General features: G+C 47.9%; 1 protein-coding gene across 1 annotated transcript in view; it reads right to left on the reverse strand.

Moving 5' to 3' along the window:
* The window catches only part of SCAF8 (SR-related CTD associated factor 8), a 127,730-nt gene that overhangs the window by 26,266 nt on the left and 86,757 nt on the right, over positions 1–14,707 (reverse strand). The gene's annotated exons all lie outside the window — the stretch shown is intronic.

Raw genomic sequence — 14,707 nt, forward strand, 5'->3', positions numbered from 1 at the left:
AACATAGACACATTCCATAAAAGCATACTACGTAGCCATGAAGTCCAACTGTTTGAACTAGCTTAAGTAACTATACCAAGTAATTTTATCCATATTATCATGAATTACTTAGTAACTTAAGAACAGACACAGGAAATTTGACCCTTATGCTCTCTCTTTCTCTCTTTTCTACTCTCTCTCCTTCTCTCCTCCCCTCTCCCCCACTGTGCTAATATATGCGTTTGACCCTGATAGAATGATAGTTAAGTGCTCCTTTTTACTCCATGTGGTCCTCCAAGGTGCTTTAAAATCATTCAGGAATGATTCCTGAATGCAGAGTCCGGAATAATCCCTAAGCACTGCGGTATGGTCCCAAAACAAAACAAAAAATGTATTTATTTTGGCTAGAGCTATGGTACAGCAGGTAGAGTGTTTGCATGGCACATTGTCAACCCAGGTTCCATCCCCATATGCTTCTCTGAGGCCCACCAGGAGCGATCCCTGGGCACAGAACCGGGAGTAAGCCCTGAGCATAGCCAGGTGTGACCCCCTCCACAATTATTTATTATTTTTGGGTTTTTTCCAGCAGTGCTTAGGGGGCCAGGGATCACTAACAGCAGTACTGGGTCTGGCTGTTTCGATTTGATGGTTGATTGGGTGCCTGGGGAAAACCAGGGATATTCCCTTGAGGTGCTGGTGTTAGCCCATTCCCAGCCCTCTGAGTCCATCTCCCCGGTCCTACATGGACAATTTAAACTCCTGACATGGAACTCTCTTGCTAAATAATAAGGAACTGGGGCTAAGAAGGTATTTTTACAGCTGCCAAAGGTGTAGCCAGGACTTAGGTGACTTTAAAATTGGTCTGTTCTTCCGTCCGTCCGTCCATCCATCCATCCATCCATCCATCCATCCATCCATCCATCCATCCATCCATCCATCCATCCATCCATCCTGATCAGCAGCAAAACGATAAACCTCAATAACTGAAAGCCTGTATTTAGCGATTTTGAGTGGATTTCTTCACTTTCCTTGGCTGGTTAAACTTAGATAATGTCAAAAGAACCAATGATTTTTGATGGTATTTATCATAACCCACTATCATTAATCCTATTACTTCATATCATTTAAAAAAATTGGGGGTCAAAACAATAGCACAGTGGGTTCAGTGCTTGCTTTGCATGTGGTGGTGAAGTCACACCCAGCAGTCCTCTGGGGCTAATCCCAGATCAGTGCTTGGAGGTCCCTCCCGATGGTGCTCCTCAGAAAGAGAAGGCACTTTGCAGGGAGACAGACAGACGGACATGCCAATCTCCAAGTGAATTTCAGCTGCCTTCTTTTCTCCACCAGGCCCCAGTCTTGGTGTGATCAGCCTATTCCTGTTCTAACTAACGATCAGGGGTTAGTCACCAGTAAAGGGTGAAGGGGAGAGACGGCTCAATACCAGGAAAAGGGGGCTCTTATAGACTCACGGCAGAAGCAAGCTTCTGCTATCAGGCTTCCTGATCAAAGGGAAGCACCAGAACTGCTCTGGACTACAGAGCACTTGGCCAGGAACAAGAAGGCTGTCTAGATCTGTGTACCCAAGAGCAGCACATTTGATTCTGATTTGCTCAGGGTGTCACTGCTCACAGAGCTACTCAGTACCATGAGGTGTGAAGCCTTAGTCAGTGAGAGAAGGTGACACTGGGTCTCCCCACATTCTGGGAGTAAGAATGAGGCCGAAGGTCAGCAGTTCTGCTAGGGATGAGAATGGCAGACATCCAGAGTCCCTCAAGGAAGCCCCATTTTATTTCCTGCCTCACATCGGAACTTCCTCTCTGGGGAAGAAGGATCCAGATAGCAGGACATGTGGGAAAGGAGGATTCCAGAGAGCAGAAATGAAGACTTTCAGGGCAGAGAAGTGTCGTTTGTAATGGTTAGAAAATTGAGGGGTGATAGTACAGCAGGGAAGACACTGTGCCTTGCACACAGCTGACTGGGTTCAAACTCCAGCACCCCATAGGGTCTTCCCGAGCACTACCAGGAATGATCCCTGAGCCCAGAGCCAGTAGTAAGCCTTGAGCACCCTGGGTGATCAAAATCAAAGAAACGATAACAAAACAAACAATTAAAAACAGAAAACTTCTGAAGCTTGGATGTTCTGCCCCTGGACTAGATGTGAAGGCCCAGAGCACCTGCCTTGGAAGCACTTGGTCTTGAGTCAAAATCTCCAGTATATCACATGTGCCCGTCCAGTCTGAAGTGCCTGGCAGCTCTGCCATCTGCTAGACCCAGTATCACATGAAACAATTTTCAGCGGCCCTAAAGTCGGATGTGTGAGAACACCACAAGGAATGCAACGCCTCATCCTCACCCTAGCATGCACCGCAGGTTGAAAAGATGGTGAGCACGGTCAGGCAGTGTGACGTCCAGAGAATGTGTGTGAGAACCCAGAAAGCCACAGGGAGGACCAGGTGCAGGCTCAGGGGGAGCAAAGCACAGGTGTGCTGAGATAGCCATGCCATGAAGTCACCCCAAACCAAATGCTGAACAGTACAAGTGAGATCGTGGAGACACCAGCCTCCCTGCTAACCCCTATCTCCACCACCTGCTTGGATAACGTTCTACTAGAGCATCTGTACAAGAGCAGTCCTGTGAGCACTGTGCCTTGGCAATGTTGCCCCAGAGATCTCAGACCAGCACTACCAGCACAGTCTCACAGAGTACACACAGGCTCCTGCCTGTAGCTGACTTAAGCTGACCATCAAAGCTATGAAAATGAATGCACCCCCCCCCCAAAAAAAAAGACATTTTAAAAAGGGGCTGAGAGCTGCTAGTACAGTGGTAGGGCATTTGCCTTGCATGCAGAAGGACGGTAGTTTGAATCCTGGCATTCCATATGGCCCCCTGAGCCTGCCCAGGGTAGTTTCTGAGTGTAAAGCCAGGAGTAGCCCCTGAGCGCTGCCAGGTGTGACCCAAAAACCAAAAACCAAAAACCAAAAAAAAAAAAAAGATGAACGCACCTCAGTTCATGGGATTTCTTGCCCCTTTTACTTTATTTCATTTCTTTTCTTTCTTTCTTTCTTTTTTTTTCTTTGTCTTAACCTGGCGGTGCTTGGGAGATCATATGGGATGCTGGGGGTCACATTTGGGTCAATCATGTGCAAAGCAAACACCTTAACCACTGTGCTATTGCTCCAGTCTCTCCCCTAATTTCATTTTATCATTATTTGGTTTGGGGGCCATACTGGGCTGTGCTCAGAAATCACTCCTGGCAGGGCTTGGGGGACCATCTGGGGTATCGGGGATTGAAGTACAGTCAGCAAAGGGTCTTGGACTATCTCTCTAGCCCTGGCCTCATTTTAAAATTCGCTGTGTTCTAACAAAGAGGGCAGGGTTGGAACAAAAATCAATTCGTGTTTGCAGAGTAAAACCGAGCCCATGGGATAAAAATAGTTAAATAATTCTGAAAGTTAACTTTCAAAAAGACTTTCAACACTCTTTCATTTTTTTTAATAGACATGCCAACTCGACGCATTCACATCTGCTCTAGAAACACGGCACAAGGATTAAACTATTTATAGACTACTGCAAGAAGTTCATATTTCAAGAAATCCTTTGTTAAGCTTATTGGAAAGCTAGAGGAGTCTTTGGAAAAGTGAACATCATCTTTTTTTTTTTAAAGCACCATTTCCATAGACCCAGTTTGCTTAAAAAGAAAATTCAATCTGAGCTCCTCAGCTGTCTCTCTGACTGAATTGGAAAGTGAAGACGAGGCACAGAACAAGCCTTTATTCCTTCAAAAGCTGCAGAAATTCATCTGTAATCTGAATCATGGCAGAATATCAACATGATTTAGTCAGAGAAATGACAAGCTCTTGGTTTTACAGGGAAGCCAGAAAGTACAAGAACAGGGAAGGTGGCCTTTGATGCTCTCAGTATACATAGCACCCACAGTCTGTGGGGACCAACCCCAAGCCCTGGGAAGAGAGGCTCCACACTGGAGGTGACAAGGACAGAAACAGTCTCCCAATCCTGGGCTCAGCTCACATGCTGCCCACAAGCGGCCGGGCCTGGATTGCCACAGGTAACCGAAGTGGCACCTAAACACTCAGGCAAATACAAACTGCGGAAGGGCTGGATAATTTCCCACTCAGGCTCTGCATTTGGGGAGTGTTTTTCCCTGCAGTGCAGTATAAACCTGCTGCTGGAGTTTGCTGGACTCCAGAGTGGCTCAGCCCATGTGGAAATCCAAGTTCTTCCACACCTAGTCACATGCCTGGAGCTTTCCCCCTCCAGGGCAGGATGCCGAGGGCAGTGTTTCTCTTCAGAACTGGGCTCTCTGCAGGCGGAGATTGTTTTCCTCTTGCAAGGGAAGAGGCACATCTCAGATGTGAAATAAAACTCATGATCTGCATTTGGAGGTACTTGGTCAACTGGATTCAACCACTGGAAACTGCTCAGGGTCTACCAGTTTTTTTTTTTTTTGGGGGGGGGGGGTCACATGATGCTGGGAATAGAAGTCTTGGCTAGATTCATATACCCAAATCCCAGTACTCCTGAACCAGGTGACTGATTTGAACCCTGGTTCCCAACCCACCCAAGACCCATCTGCAACCTGCTGAGAGGCCCTCATGGCCTTAAGGTTGGGTCAGTAACTATGGGTTTGAAATTATAATTCAGAAGGAATTCAACCATCCCACCATAGGAAAATTGGGTATATCCAGTACTTTTACCCCAGTGGGAGTATATATGTGTTATGTGAGATTGTACGCATGTGTATATGTATAAGAACATAAACATGTACATGTGTGTGAACATACATGAGTGTATGTATGGGCATGCATGAATATGAGAGTGTGTATATGAGTATAAATAAATGTGGGTATGTGAACATTGGGGCAACAGTGTGATGAAGTGTGTCTACACAGTTATCTGCCAAGCTGCAGAAAGAATTCAGGTTCCTTCTAGGAAACTAATCCTGTCAAGAGTGCAGGGCTATGCTATTCAGGGAGGGAAGGCCCAGGGGACAGGACAGGAGTAGGGCACTCGCCTTGCAGGCACCAGACCCAGGCTCGATCCCTAGTTCCACATATGATCCCTTGAGTTCTGCCAGGAGTGATCTCTTGGCACCAAGGGAGGTGTAAGCCCTGAGCATTTTCAATATCACCCTCAAACTATCCCCACAAAGAGACAACTTACCTCCAGCTTCTTAATCATTTACTGAACATGGCAGTCACAAAATAACCACATCAGAATCGATTTCTCGGGGCCAGGGAGAGATAGCATGGAGGTAGGGCATTTGCCTTGCATGCAGGACTGTAATTTGAGTCCCGGCATCCCATATGGTCTCCCGAGCCTGCCAGGAGCGATTTCTGAGCATAGAGGCAGGAGGAACTCCTGAGTGCTGCCGGGAGTGACCCAAAACCAAAACCAAACAAATAAACAAAAAAATCGATTTCTCTGCTTTCTTATCACTGTTTGATTTCTGTGCGGCTGTAACTCAGGACTGGGTCAGTGTGCAGGGTCATACATGGACAAATAATGCAGCCCAGGGTGGGGAGCTGGGGACTCCCAACTATGTGTGTAGCTGGCACCTAGAGTTCCAGGCCTCACTGCATGCCAAGATCCCCAAGCTATTCCCCAAATGCAGCGGAAGTGACCTATCAGGCCTGTCCCGAGGTTATTTCCAGATGGTTCCGGGGCTCAGAACATATGTTGGGGTCCACAGACCCCTTAGTGTCCTCTGAGGTTAGCTTTCCTGACATGTCTTTCCCTTCATATCTGCATCCATTGCTGCTAGACAGCCCCCTGAAGTCTGGAGAATGAGTCCATCATGACCTTAAGGGGGAAAAGGGGGCAGGCCAGGAGCATAACCCAATTCTGAAGTATAGTTTTGTTTTATTCTTTTTGGAGCCACACCCTGCAATGCTCAGATCTTACTTCAGGCTCTGCTGCATTCAAGGAATCATTCTGGCAATGCTTGGGGAATATGGAATGCCCCTCCCCACTGTATTATGCCATTTCCAAGGGGGTGATTCTGGGAACCAGGACCTGCTGTGCTTGTCGACACACCTACTTTAAGCCTTTGCCCCCAAGTTGGAGAGTTGGGGTGTCTCGGCTCCACACCTATAGCCCTGAGACTCTGTGCCCCCAACCCAGCACACATGGCACTGCAGTGAGCACTATATGCAACCCATCTTCCTTTCCAGCTTGTAAACATCAGCAGATGCTGACACTGAGTCCACAGCCCTCTCGGGCCAGCCACCCCTTGGAACTGTGCCTTGAATTCAACCCTGAAACCCCTGAAATCTTCTCTCCAGGAAGCATCACCGGAGTCGTGTGCACAGGCTATGTGCAGCGTGAAAGGCCGTTCATATTTGGCCAAGAGAACAGCAATCACTCGGACATGCACAAGACCTGGTTCCAGTCTGGGGGGCAACTGCCTGAGGTTGTGACAACGGTGCCCACTAGAGGAGAACAGAGCATCTACATGGAAGCCTGATACCTGAAGGTGACAAGAGCACTCACTGGAAAAGAGCTGTGCATGACAACAGCGCCCACTAGAGGAGAGCTGAGTTTCTACATGGGGGCCCAACTCAGTCATTGGGATTCACGGAGACACTGGAGGGCACAGCAAAGTAGGGAAAACACAGTATGTCTTCTGTTTGGTCTCACCTCCCTGGGAGACATTGTTCTTCCCGCTCACAGGGGACAAGGATGAAACACCATGGATGGCCCCCTCTTTGAGTCCGTCCATGGCTTCATGAATGTCACCTCTCCTAAGTCAGGGCAGAACTATGAACCCCAAAGCACAGTGAATTAACGCCTATCTGCCCATCTGCCCACCCACTCACCCAGGGCTTCAGCATGAGCTTCTGGCCATCAGCCTGCCCCATACCAAGACAGAGTCAGAGCTGTACGGCCCCATGATAGCGAGCCACGCTGTCTAAAGTCATAGGAAGTGGCAGGAACCACTCCATTTCCCCTGATATCTCTGTGCTGTTCTTATTAGAATCTGAGTCGGTTCAGCCTCAAAGGCCCAAACCTGGGGCTGGAGAGATAGCATGGAGGTAAGGCATTTGCCTTGCATGCAGAAGGTCGGTGGTTCGAATCCCAGGATCTCATATGTCCCCCTGAACCTACCAGGAGCGATTTCTGGGCATAGAGCCAAGAGTAACCCGAGTGCTGCCGGGTGTGACCCAAAAACCAAAAAAAGAAAAGAAAAGAAAAAGGCCCACACCTCCTGCCCAGACACCCAGCCCGCCTTATTTTAAACACAGCATTCAGAGGCAGAGCTATAGTTCAGCAGGTAGGTCATTTGCCTTGCATGCGATCAACCTAGTTTCAATTCCCGGCATCCCATATGGTCCCCTCAGCCTGCCAGGAATGATTCCCGAGTGCAGCCAGGAGAAACCCCTGAGAGCTGCTGGGTGTGGCCCAAAGCAAAAAAACAAAAACACAACAACATCTCTATACTTCAGTTTCAAGGAAAGCAGGCCCATTGTTGTCTGCACACTATTAAAACAAATTTTCTTTCCATTTGTGTGTGGTAAGAACTTCAGCATGTTTTCCAATGAAGAAGACAATCAAGCCGTGCAGGTCAGAAAGTCAATGAGTGCTGAGAGGAATAAAAAGAACAGGTGCTAAATGTATTATATGGACAAGAAAAAAACCTGGGATGGCCACAGCCCTCGGCTGAGTCAAGTGAAAACAGAACAAAAATAGGTCCCTTGAAAATAAACAACCAAGGGGCCGAAGTGATAGTACAGCAGTAGGGCATTTGTCTTGCACGCAGCCAACCCTGGATAGACCTGGGTTTAATCCCCAGCATCCCATATGATCCCCTAAGCCTGCCTGAAGTGATTTCTGAGCACAGAGCCAGGAGTAACCCTTGAGAACTGCTGGTGTGACCCAAAAACCAAAAAGAAAAGAAAACAAACAAACAAACAAACAGAAAAAGAAAATAATCTACCAGAGAAAATATCAACACGGACCCGTCTCCAATTCAGAAAATTCTGGTTGCATGTGGACAGGAAGCACTAACTTGAGGGGCTGGAGACAGAGTGCAGAGGGGCGGGTCTTGCATGGGACTGATGAGGCTCCATTTCCAGCACCCATATAGTGATCTCTGAGCACAGATTCAGTTGTAAGCCTGAGTGTGCCTTCCTAAAGCAAAACAAAACTCAACAAATAGCCCTAACTTGAAAGCGAGCAGATGATTTGAAGGTGATCCCCACTGCAATCTTGGCCCCCACATGCACAGAGGGCAGGTGGTTCCTCGGGATTGTGGCACCCCCTAGTTTCTGTCGAACCCCCAGTGGGCGAGGCCCACTTGCTCCTGCTCTTCCTTAGATGCTGCTGTCCCACCTCCTGCTATGAAGCTCCTGCCACTGGCACTCCATTCGGCGTGAATGGGCCGGATGAACTAGACAGGTATTTTCTGGCTCTCCCAGAATCCTTATAAAGTGGCCAACCCAGGACAGACCCGGATTTGATCCCCGGCATCCCACATGGTCCCGAGCCTGCCAGGAGGATTTCTGAGCGCAGAGCCAGGAGTAACCCCTGAGCGCCACCAGGTGTGGCCCAAAAAAGCAAAAATAAAGTAAACTCGTCTTTACTGAGGACAAGTTAAGCAAATGATGGCCATGTAGCTCGTGGCAGTGTCTGAGCCCACTCATACTGGTGCAGAGATGGTTTACGCACTGCTGGGCCTGCAGACTCCAGGCTTCAACCTAGCCCCAGATACATCCGTAAATACAACAGCTATCAGGTGGTCCAATGTCCTGATGCCAGGATCCTGGGGCACACACTCCTGGTCTTGTAGACTGACACCGCCTTGTTCTGATGTTCTGGGGGATCTGCACAACCCCTTGTGCTCACTCTCTAGTCTTCTAGAGACTGCAATGGGGCAAGGGGAGGACAAAGGGAAGACCTGGGGAAATAACTCTAACTGGGATGCCTCTGAAATCCCTGCTGGCTGGGCATTAGGGTGCTCTGTGCTCACATGACACAGGTGAACTCAGGAGGACATGCTGTGAGCCAGTGGGTGTCAGGTCCCGACCAAGCAGGCTGAGCTCAAGGACCTGCTTCTCCCAGCTGCTTGCTCCCTAACCCCATTGGCAGATCCATGCAGATTTCATGATCTAACATAGCTGCATGTTCAAGCAAGGTGGTGGGAGAGGACATCACCTTATCACAGGTGTTCCCATATCCTGGACTGTGAGTAGTGAGGAGACACTCCCTGGCTCTGACAGTCTCTGCAAGCACTTGGAGGACAGGCCAAAGGCCACACAGCCCCCTTCTCACTCCAGAGACCATGGCTTATAAGTCCAGAGACTTATTCTGTGGCATGAACCATCTCAAAGGCAACGGGAGCTGCCATTTGTCTAAGCCACATCAGACAGAGCTGGATGCAATTCCCAGCATTCTCCCAGTCAACCTGAGATGGCCTAAGAAGGTGCCCATTGGGTTCACTAAAGCAAGGTGGAATGACAGCACAATAGGAGGGCAGTTGCCTCGCATGCTCTATCCCCAGCATCCAATCTGGCTCCCAAAGTATTGCCAGGAGTGATTCCTAGTACAGAGCCAGAGTAACCCATGTCAATCCTGTCCCCAAACCAAAACAACAACAACATTCTACAACCAGTTCTATTATTATACATTTTTTAGGTTTTTGGGTCACACCTGGTGATTCTCCTGGCTATATGCTCAGAAATCACACCTGACTTGGGGACCATATGGGACACCAGGGGATGGATCAGATCGTACCTCAGTCGTCCTAGGCTAGTGCAGGCAAGGCAGACACCTTACCATTGCGCCACCACTCTGGTCCCACTATTAGTATTTCTGAAAATGTTACCAGGAGCAGGGAGTAGGGAGAGGATATGGAGCCTAAGGGATCACACAGCTGACCCCAGCATAACCCCTGGGAGCACATGGTTCCCCGAGCCTCACTGGGTGCAGCCCTGGGCTCCCATGAGCACTGCCTGGGTGTGAGTAACCCTACAGGACCACAGCCTCAGCCTCACATTACACCACTGGCCTGGTTCACCCAGAATCACCGGGAGGGATCCTCAGACCCCCGAGTCCATTTAGGAGCTCCCCTCTCCCTCAAAAACAAACAAAACTGTACATTGCTTGTCCACTGAAATGTTTTAGTACCTCAAATTCCATATCCCCATAATCCTTAACAATAATGGGGACTCTAAAAAGTGAAGTGAGGGGCTAGGGAGGTAACCCAGGAGTTGGGGCACTTTTCTAGCACACAGCTGGGCCCAGTGTGACTGCCGGTACCACATAACCTGAGCACTGCCAGAAGTCATCCCTAAACACAGAACCAGAGCATAACCCACATAACCTGAGCACCACCAGATGTGCCTCTCTCCAATAAGGTAGAATCAAGGATAGATATTGTCCTTTCTGATGAAGATGATAAACATGAATACTGCATACATACACCACTTAATTGCAATCCAACAAAGATTTGCTGGAATAAGCACAGCCAAGCATTTTAATAAATATCAGGGGGAAGTTGTGCATATCAGTATTCATTTAAAATTCGCTCATAGATTTCAATGATGAAGCTGAAAACCACTGGACCCCGAGTTTACCAAATAGACGATGATGTCTACATTAATGCAGGGACAGAAATGACCCAGTCAGCAGCCCTGATGGGGACAAACACAGATGATCACAGATGTACAAGGTTGGATGATCATTGTCACAGGACAAAGCCCATTCATTTTCCTGCAGTGCCACACCTTTTGACAGGGTTCTAGGGCAGTGTCATCTTGACTTGCCTTCATTTCAAACTTCAATGAGTTCCCATGTGTAGCTACTATTGTGGAGATGGTTTTCTTGGCTTGACTGCATAGAATTACATTTGAATATTTTCATGGCCTTCATCCAAAAGAGGCTGAACAAAATCAGCTCTTTCTGTTTGTCCTTTTCTAATCCTTGTTTAAGAGGAACTGAATGAATGCGATTGCACCTGGTTTTCTCACATATTTTAATCTGCTACTAAGACCTAACTACAGTTGTGCCAAGTGATTTCTCAAATATTACACAGGGCTGTTAAAGAGAGCCAGAGCACAGAATTGAGCCTTTTAAGGACACGGAGTATTCCATCCATCCTTTTAAGGGCACGGTAAGTGCTCAGGAGATTTTACCTGGACAGGGGAGACAAAAATGACAGGGAAAGAAGTGGGCCCTCCCAGGAGAGGGCAGGCAGGGTGCAAGTAAAAGTTAAATTTCTGTGACTAAAATTTCTTCACAAATTCAATGACACCAAACTTAAAGCCACCACCAGTAGAGAGGTAGAATATTTGCTAGAGAAAGTCACAAAGGGGGCTGGAGAAATAGCACAGCGTTAGACTGTTTGCCTTGCATGCAGCGGACCCAGGACTTACAGTGGTTCAAATTCCGGCATTTCAAATGGTCCCCCAAGCCTGCTAAGAGTGATTTCTGAGTACAGAGCCAGAAGTAAACCCTGAGCACGGCCAGGTGTGACTCAAAAACCAAAAACCACACCCCCCAAAAAAAGTGAAAGTCACAAGGGTAGTACTGACCATTATCAACCAGCAGAGCAGGGCAGACCCGAATTTTGTTAAATCGATGCAAGCCTGATTGTTTCACTTCTCAAACCCACTCGTGGTTCTTTTGATTTTTTTTTTTTTTTTGGTTTTTGGGTCACATCCGGCGATGCTCAGGGGTTACTCCTGGCTGTCTGCTCAGAAATAGCTCCTGGCAGGCACGGGGGACCATATGGGACGCCGGGATTTGAACCAACCACCTTTGGTCCTGGGGCTGCTCGCAAGGCAAACACCCTGTGCTATCTCTTCGGGCCCCAAGGGATCTCGCTGTTTGTTCATCTGTTGTTTTGTTTGTTTTGGGGGCCACACCCGTTTAATGCTCAGGGGTTACTCCTGGCTAAGCGCTCAGAATTCGCCCCAGGCTTGGGGGGACCCTATGGGACGCCGGGGGATCGAACCGCTGTCCTTCCTTTGCTAGCACTTGAAAGGCTGACACCTTACCTCTAGCGCCACCTCTCCGGCCCCCTTTGATTGTATTTTTAATCTGACACTCACCTTTCCACTTGTGTTGGGGGACATGCAGACCACTTCATGTTTTATGGTCCTTGTGCCCTGGACTCAAATAATATGCAAAGGCAGTGAAAATATTTTGGGATTAAAGTTTTTAATTAGCAAGAAATGCTAATTACACCAGAGAAGTAGAGACACGCTAAGTATGTGGCTGAGAAGATACATAATGAGCACAGAGGAAACAGTCACACGTCCTCCACCAAGGAGACTGAAAGTCCAGCATTTATTGTTCCGTGGCCTTATGCTACTTTTTAAAAGCAGTTTATCTAGTTATTTATTGGTTTTTGGGTCACACCTGGTAATGTTCAGAGGCTACTCCTGGCTCTGTGCTCTGGAAGTCACTCCTGACAAGCTCAGGGGATCATATGGAATGCCAGGAATAAAACCGGGTCTGTTCTGTGTTAGCCGCATGCAATGCAAATGCCTGACCACTGCACTATCTCTTTGGCCCTTGCCTTTGGTTACTTTTGAACACACCTTTTGCCAAGATGAACTGTGTGACTTGGGCCCCATAGCTTGGATTCTCAACTGTGAAGAGAATTAACAAAGGCTCTTCCAAGAGAGCGATTAGGAGGTTGGTACTCAGGTATTCAGGTCTAATAGTACCCACCAGTATCATGCTCCAGTATAATAGTATCAGCCCCATGGCCACCGAGATCCTCATCCAACACCACTTGCTCCTGCGAGCAAAGGCAAACCAAAACAAAAAAATTTATCAACCACGATTCATAGTAGAAAATTGTATTATAGTCATAAATTTAATTTTAAAAATCTGTTATAAACATACTACCTGTAACCAGAAGTCTAGGGCACAAACTATTTTTAGGTTCCAAAATATTAATGTACTGTTTCAGCATCATGTTTATCTTTTACAAGTCATAGATGTCACAGAATTAGACCTAACCACAACCTTACTTTTACGTTATTTTCTACAATAAATTAAATGTTCTCATTAAGAAATATAATGTCTGGGGCCGTAGTACAGTGGTAGGGCATTTGCCTTGCATGAGGCCAACCCAGGACAGACAGTGGTTTGAATCCCGGCATCCCATATGGTGGCCTGAGCCTACCGGGAGCGATTTTTGAGTGCAGAGGCAGGAGTAACCCCTGAGCACTGCTGGGTGTGACCCAAAAACCAAAAAAACAACAACAGGAAAAAAAATTATATATATATAAAATATCCAAGGAAAGTAGAGCCGGGAAGCCCAGGTTCTGGGACCTCAAAGTCTGGGATTCCAGTCAGGACACCCCAGATTGGGATCTCCAGGGAAGCTTGAGTTCAGGCACACAGACACTGAAACATTGGTGTGTCTAGGGGAAATGGTCTTCAAACTACGGCCCGCGGGCCACATATTGTATTTATTCCCATTTTGTTTCTTCACTTCTAAATAAGATATATGCAGTGTGCATAGAAGTTTGTTCATAATTTTTGTTTTTACTATAATCTGGCCCTCCAACAGTCTGAAGGACAGTGAACTGGCCCCGTTTAAAAAGTTTGAGGACCCCTGGTAGGGAATCCCAGTTTTGCAAAGCAACATGTGCACCTGTTTAACCAGCAGTGATACTGGCTGGCCCTTCTATTCTGTCTGTCTGTCTGTCTGTCTGTCTGTCTGTCTGTCTGTCTGTCTGTCTGTCTGTCTGGTGTCTCCTATCTACTGTCTCTGTTTCCTCTCTCTCCCTGTGTTTTATCTTTCTTGTTCTATCTCCTCTGTCCATCTCTTGTCTTTTCTTTCTCATTCTATGTCTCTGTCTGTCTGTCTGTCTCTCTCTCTCTCTCTCTCACACACACACACACACACACACACACACACACACACACACACACACACACACTCCTAGCAGTATGATGGTCACTTATATATTCCTGACCAGAGTCTAAGGTCCCTAGATGACACAGCAGGGAGCGAGGTTTCTGCCTCCCACACCCACACGCATGGGTCCTCCCATGGGTCCTTCAGGCACCAGCTTGCTCATGGCTGCCTCCATTCCTTTCCACATCACAACATGAAGCATGTCAATCCCACTGTGCAATCCCTCCTCTTCCCACAGTGTGGCACACCCCAAATCTCCTCATCTTTTATTCCTCCTCATCTTTATAGTGTCAAAGCTAATATCCAGCCCAGGGCATCATCCTAGCCAGGCACACAGTCCACGGTGAATGCAATCATCTTCTGCTCGCTTCTGCACTCACCTATGGGGCCCCAGAGTGGCTCAGTGCCAACGTTGTTGGAGCAAACCCTGCAAACTGACCATGTACACCAGGTTCAGCCACTCCAGGTGGTGCTCGCCGGACAAAGGATATGACAGTAGGCGTGTGGGGCCAGGGACACTGGCTGTGGGGCCAGGGACACTGGCTGAGTGTCCGACTACAACTGAGTCATTCCCACTTCCTCCCAGCCTGCAGGCCCCTGGCTCAGTTGCTCTGACAAAGCAGTCCTGCTGCTCCTCAGACAAGCCCACTTTTGCCAGCACAGTGTGAGATTGAGAAGAGAAGCAAGAAGGTTCTCATGGCCAGGACTGCTGGTCCCCACTGCCAACTCTTTACCCATTTGGCTTTGGGTAGGGCTCACTCTTGGTGCTTAAACTTGGGTGAGCTGCGTGCAAGTTTCCCCAGCTCATTTCTGTAAAAGCTTCCAGTTAGTTGT

The sequence above is a fragment of the Suncus etruscus genome, chromosome 18 (genome assembly GCF_024139225.1).
Source record: "Suncus etruscus isolate mSunEtr1 chromosome 18, mSunEtr1.pri.cur, whole genome shotgun sequence".
Lineage (NCBI taxonomy): Eukaryota > Metazoa > Chordata > Mammalia > Eulipotyphla > Soricidae > Suncus > Suncus etruscus.